Genomic DNA, 7053 nt, shown 5'->3' with positions numbered 1-7053 from the left:
TCCTCAAGAAAGCCTTCAATTTGAGAGTTCTTGAACTTCGTCCCGTTGTCGCTTCTTATTTTCTTGATCCTTAATCCGAACTCATTTTAAGCCCGTCTCAAGAATCCTTTTAAAGTCTCTTGGGTTTGTGATTTTTTTCTGCAAAAAGAACACCCAAGTGAAGCGAGAATAATCATCCACAATTACAAGACGATACTTACTCCTGCCGATGCTTATGTAAGCTATCGGGCCGAATAGGTCCATGTGGAGTAGTTCAAGTGGCCTATCGGTCGTCATAATGTTCTTGTGTGGATGGTGGGCACCAACTTGCTTCCTTGCTTGACATGCGCTACAAACCCTGTCTTTATCAAAATGAACGTTTCTAAGTCCCAAAATGTGCTCTCCCTTTAGAAGTTTGTGAAGATTCTTCATCCCAACATGGGCTAGTCGGCGATGCTGGAGCCAACCCATATTAGTCTTAGCAATTAAGCAAGTATCGAGTTCAGCTCTATTAAAATCAACTAAGTATAGCAGACCCTCTAATACTCCCTTAAATGCTACTGAATCGTCACTTCTTCTAAAGACAATAACACCTATATCCGTAAAAAGACAGTTGTAACCCATTTTGCATAATTGAGATACAGAAAGCAAATTGTATTCTAAAGAATCTACAAGAAAAACATTGGAAATAGAATGGTCAGGTGATATAGCAATTTTACCAAGTCCTTTGACCAAACCTTGATTTCCATCCCCGAATGTGATAGCTCGTTGGGGATCATCATTTTTCTCGTAGGAGGAGAACATTCTCTTCTCCCCTGTCATGTGGTTTGTGCACCCTCTATCAATTATCCAACTTGAGCCCCCGGATGCATAAACCTACAAAACAAGTTTAGGCCTTGTTCTTAGGTACCCAAACGGCCTTGGGTCCTTTCACATTAGAAACAAGCACCTTGGGTACCCAAACACAAGTCTTGGAGCCCTTGTGTTTGCCCCCAGCATATTTGGCAACTACTTTGCCTGATTTGTTAGTTAAAACATAGGATGCATCAAAAGTTTTAAATAAAACATTAGGTTCACTTGATGAAGTAGGAGATTTCTTTTTAGGCATTTTAACATGGGTAGAATGCCTAGAGCTAGATGCCTCATTCTTGTACATAAAAGCATGATGGGAAACATAATGAGACTTCCTATCATGAATTCTCCTAATCTTATGCTCGGGATAATCAGCAGGATATAAAATATAGCCCTCGTTATCCTGAGCCATGGGAGCCTTACCCTTAACAAAGTTAGACAGTTTCTTGGGGCATTAAGCTTGACATTGTCTCCCTGTTGGAAGCCAATGCCATCCTTAATGCCAGGGCGTCTCCCACTATAGAGCATGCTTCTAGCAAATTTAAAATTTTCATTTTCAATTTCATGCTCATTGATTTTAGCAGTTAGTTGAGCTATGTGATCATTTTGTTGTTTAATTAAAGCAAGGTGATCATGAATAGCATCAACATTAATGTCTCTACATCTAGTACAAATAGTAACATGGTCAACACTAGATGTAGAAGGTTTGCAAGCATTTAATTCATCAATCTTAGCATGTAACATGGTATTCTCATTTCTAAGATTGGAAATAGAAGCATTGCAAACATCTAAATCTTTAGCCTTTGAAATTAAACTAGCATTTTCCATTTTAAGGCTAGAAATTGATTCATTTAATTTATCAATCTTAGCAATCAAATTAGCATTATCATTTTTAAGATTGATAATTGAATCATGACAAACATTTGATTTTTCAACCTTAGCAAGTAAATTACTGTTCTCATTTCTAAGATTGGAAATGGTGTCATGGCAAATGCTAAGCTCTCTAGTCAAGTTTTCACATTTTTCTATCTCCTGAGCATAAGCATTTTTTACTTTAACATGCTTTTTATTTTCTTTAATAAGGAATTCCTCTTGGCTATCCAAGAGTTCATCCTTCTCATGAATGACACCTATCAATTCATTTAATTTTTCTTTTTGTTGCATGTTGAGGTTAGCAAAAAGACTAAGCAAGTTATCCTCATCATCACTAGAACTACCCTCATCACTAGATGTAGTATACTTGTGGGTGGTTCTAGTTTGTACCTTCTTTTTATTGCCGTCCTTTGCCATGATACACTTGTGGCCGACGTTGGGGAAGAGGAGGCCCCTGTTGATGGCGATGTTGGCGGCGTCCTCGTCGGAGTAGGAGTCGGTGGTGCTCTCGTCGGTGTCCCATTCCCGACACACGTGGGCATCGCTGCCCTTCTTCTTGAATATCTCTTCTTCTCCTTCTTCTTCCCCCCTTGTTGTTGTCCATGTCACTATCACTAGATATAGAACATTTAGCAAAGTGACCGGGCTTACCACATTTGTAGCATACTTTCTTAGAGCGGGGTTTGTAATCCTTCCCCCTCCTTTGCTTGAGGATTTGGCGGAAGCTCTTGATGATGAGCGCCATTTCCTCGTTGTCGAGTTTGGAGGCGTCGATGGGGAGCCTACTTGATGTAGACTCTTCTTTCTTTCCTTTCGTCGCTTTGAATGCGACGTGTTGCACCTCGGGTGTGGAGGTGTCGCCTTGCTCGACGATTTGTTTGGAGCCTTTGATCATCAACTCAAAGCTCACAAACTTTCCTATAACCTCCTCGGGAGACATTAGCTTATATCTAGGATCACCACGAATTAATTGAACTTGTGTAGGATTACGAAAAATAAGTGATCTTAGAATAACCTTAACCATTTCATGGTCATCCCATTTGGTGCTCCCGAGGTTGCGCACTTGGTTGACCAAGGTTTTGAGCCGGTTGTACATGGCTTGTGGCTCCTCTCCTTGGTTGAGGATGAATCGACCGAGCTCCCCCTCGATCGTCTCCCGCTTGGTGATCTTGGTCGCCTCATCTCCTTCATGTGCGGTCTTTAGCACGTCCCAAATCTCTTTGGCACTCTTCAACCCTTGCACCTTATTATACTCCTCTCGACATAGAGAGGCGAGGAGTATAGTAGTGGCTTGGGAGTTGAAGTGTCGGATTTGAGCGACCTCGTCCGAGTTGTAGCCTTCATCCCCTACGAATGGTACCTGTGCTCCAAACTCAACAATGTCCCAAATGCTAGCGTGGAGTGAGGTTAGATGATGCCTCATTTTATCACTCCACATACAATAATCTTCACCGTCAAAAACCGGTGGTTTGCCTAATGGGACGGAAAGTAAAGAAGTGTGTTTGGAAATGCGGAGATAGCGTAGGGGGTCTTACTAAACTTCTTACGCTCATGGAGCTTAGAAGTGACGGACGCAGTGTCGGAGCCGAAGGTGGATGGCGACGAAGAATCAGTCTCATTGTAGACCACTTTCTTCATCTTTTTCTTCTTGTCGCCACTCCGATGCGACTTGACGCGGGGAGGTGAGTCCTCCCTTCCTTTGGCGCCGGACTCCCTTGATGGAGCCTTCCCGCGGCTTGTGTTCGTTTCCATTTCCCTCTTGGCGGATCCTCCCGACATCACTTCGAGTGGTTAGACTCTAATGAAGTACCGGGCTCTGATACCAATTGAAAGTCGCCTAGAGAGAGGTGAATAGGCGGAAAATGAAATTTACAAACTTAGAGCACAACTACAAGCCGGGGATAGCGTTAGAAATAAATCCGAGTCCGAAAGAGAGGGAAAAACAAATCAACTCAAGGAAATAGAGCGGATGACACGGTGATTTGCTTTACCGAGGTTCGGTTCCAATGAACCTAGTCCCCGTTGAGGTGGTCACAAATACCGGGTCTTTTTCGACCCTTTCTCTCTCTCAAACGGTCACCTAGACCGAGTGAGCTTTCTCCTTAATCAAACGGGTCACTTAGACCCCACAAGGAACACCACACAATTGGTGTCTCTTGCTTTGATTACAAGTACTTGAAGAACAAGAATGGGGAAGAAGAAAGCGATCCAAGAACACGAGCAAAACTCTCTCTCTCTAGTCGCTAGGTGTTTGAGTGTATTTGGGACTTGGAGAGGCTTTGATTCTATTGAATTGTGTCTTGTATTGATTGCACTAGCTCTTGTATTGAATGAGATGTCTGAAAAACTTGGATGCTTGGAGTGGTGGTGGTTTGGGGGTATTTATAGCCCCAACCACCAAACCAACCGTTGGGGAGGCTGTCTATCGATGGGCTCACCAGACTGTCCGGTGCGCCACCGGACACTGTCCAGTGCGCCAACCATGTCACCCAACCGTTAGGGTTCTGACGGTTTCGACCGTTGGAGCTCTGACATCTTGGGGCATCGGACAGTCCGGTGCCGCACTGGACAGTCACTGTTGACTGTCCAGTGCGCCTTCTGACGCTGCTCTGACTCTGCGCGAACTGTCTTCGCACTGTTCACGTATGCAGGCGACCGTTGGAGTTGACCGTTGCGCTCGATAGCCGTTGCTCCGTTGGCATACCGGATAGTCCGGTGAATTATAGCGGAGCGGCTCTCCAGAAACCCGAAGGCGAAGAGTTTGAGTCGATCGCCCCTGGTGCACCGGACACTGTCCGGTGGTGCACTGGACACTGTCCGGTGCACCAGACCAGGGTTCTCTTCGGTTTCTTTTGCTCCTTTCTTTTAAACCCTTAACTTGGATCTTTTTATTGGTTTGTGTTGAACCTTTGGCACCTATAGAATACATAGTCTAGAGCAAACTAGTTAGTCCAATTATTTGTGTTAGGCATTTCAACCACCAAAATCATTTAGAAAAAGATTTGACCTTATTTCCCTTTCAGGTTTTCTTAAGGAACTGCCACTAGAAATCATTTTTATCCTTAATTTTTTGAGTTTTTCAAACGATCTCTTACGCTGAAACCATCAAAATAAAAGTTGTAGATCTCTAAAAGTTATAAAACTTTGTAGTTGACAACTTTTTTATTTGAACTCATTTCGGTTCTTAAAAATTGAATCTAAGTATGTCAAATTTAAAATTCAAATTTTGCAAACTATCTCGGATGAAAAAAGCGTCAATATGTGTCGGGAACCGTAATTAGGGGTACCCCCAACACTCCTAAACACGGCTGGTAACCACCATCAGCACAAACCACAAAGACTGATGGGCACGGTTCAGGTCAAGGCCTCGTCTACCAAGGGACGCGATCTCGCCTCGCCCGAGCCCGGCCTCGGGTGGGAATGGTAGTCCCGGACGAATTCACGCCTCGCCCGAGGGCCTCCTCAAGCGACGGGTGCACCCTCAACTCGCCCAAAGCCCAGCTCGGGCAGGCTTCGTTGCGAAGCAACCTTGGCCAAATCGCCTCACCAACCGACTGTATCGCAGGCGCATTCAATGCGAGGATCGCCGGCAAGGTCGAAGTGACCGCAGTCACTTCGCCCTTTCACTGACCGACCTGACAGGAAAACAGCGTCGCTCGCCCCGCTCCGATTGCTGTGCCACCCACCAGGGTGAGGCTGACAACAGCCAAGTTCAGCCTTGGGCGCAACAGGAAACTCTGCCTCGCCCGACCTTAGGCCTCGGCCTCGGAAGGAGGTCTCCGCCTCGCCCGACCCCAGGGCTCGGCCTCAACCTCGGCCTCGGAAGGTAGTCTCCGCCTCGCCCAACCCTAGGGCTCGGCCTCAACCTCGGCCTCGAAAGGTGCTCTCCGCCTCGCCCGACCCCGGCCTCGGCCTTAGGAGGAGTCTCCGCCTCGCCCGACCTTGGGCTCGGACCGACCGCGCCACGGGGGATACATTATTACCCTACCCCTAGCTAGCTCAGGCTACGGGGGAACAAGACCGGCGTCCCATCTGGCTCGCCCCGGTAACAAGTAATGATGGCTCCCCGCATGCGTCCATGACGACGGTGGTTCTCAGCCCCCTACGGAAGCAAGGAGACGTCAGCAAGATCCCAGCAGCACCGACAGCTATGCTTCTACAGGGCTCAGGCACGTCTCCGATGGCCACGTTACCGCGTACACAGGGCTCTAGCACCTCTCCGACAGCCACGTTGGCATGTACACAGGGCTCAGGCACCTCTCTACCAGACACGTTAGCGCCTAGCCACACCCCCCATTGTACACCTGGACCCTCTCCTTGCATCTATAAAAGGGAGGTCCAGGGCCTTCATGCGAGAGGGTCGCACGGGGGAACGAGCTAACGAACAGGCTCACTCTCTCTCTCTCTCTCTCGCGAACGCTTGTAACCCCTACTACGAGCACACCCCCTGGTGCAAGATAATACGAGCCGTGCTTTCCCCTTGTGTTCCATCTCGCGCCAACCCATCTGGGCAGGGGCACGCAGCGACAAATTTACTTGTCGGTCCAGGGACTCCCCGGGGTCGAAACGCCGATAGTTGGCGCGCCAGGTAGGGGAGTGTTGCGTGTTAATGAACAACTTCCCGTTGAGTTCCAGATGGGTAGTCTCTAGCAACCTCTTTAGCTCGGGACGCTGCTCCGCTTCGGGAGTCTCGAGTTCATGTCCCTCGATGGCAGCTACGACATGGTACTCCTCCCCTCGCAGCGCGACAGCAATAACGATGGTCGTCAGCTCGCCCGGCGGCGACGAACTCCACGACTTCTTCCCCCCGTGGCGGAAGAGCAGCATCCAGGTTTGTCCTGCCACCCTCCTCGCCGCAGGAGGAGGAGACGGGGCAACCGTGGCCAGGTAGCAGGCGGCAACTCGTCGGCTGTCGAGCGAGTCGACAACGCCGGCACCCCAGCGGGGGACATGTCGGGCGTTGTCCTCGTACCTGAGACAACGACGAGTGTCGTTTCCCCGCAACGTGCCAACCCCAAGCGGACAGATGACGCCAGCACACTCGCGAAGGACTTGCTGGGCGTTAGCCTCGTACCTGAGATAACGGTGCAGTCCGTCCCTGACGCGACTTCATCACCGTCCATCGATCAAGAGGTACCGTCTGTTTTCCACCCTATGCCTTTTGGATTCAGCTTCGATCCACCAAGTGACCCCGCTTCGGTGAGCGCTTTCATAAAGGCATATCCTAACCTTCCAGTGTACCATATGTGGTCAACCTGGGACCGACTGATGGCCGTCTCAACCTATGGGCCCCCGGGTTCCGAGGAAGAGGACGGTCCCGACTCCGGTTGGGATTTCTCCGGGCTCCGT

This window comes from Zea mays, chromosome 9, assembly GCF_902167145.1.
Source record: "Zea mays cultivar B73 chromosome 9, Zm-B73-REFERENCE-NAM-5.0, whole genome shotgun sequence".
Taxonomy (NCBI): domain Eukaryota; kingdom Viridiplantae; phylum Streptophyta; class Magnoliopsida; order Poales; family Poaceae; genus Zea; species Zea mays.
The sequence above is the reverse complement of the archived record's forward strand: the minus strand, read 5'-3'. Positions refer to the sequence as shown.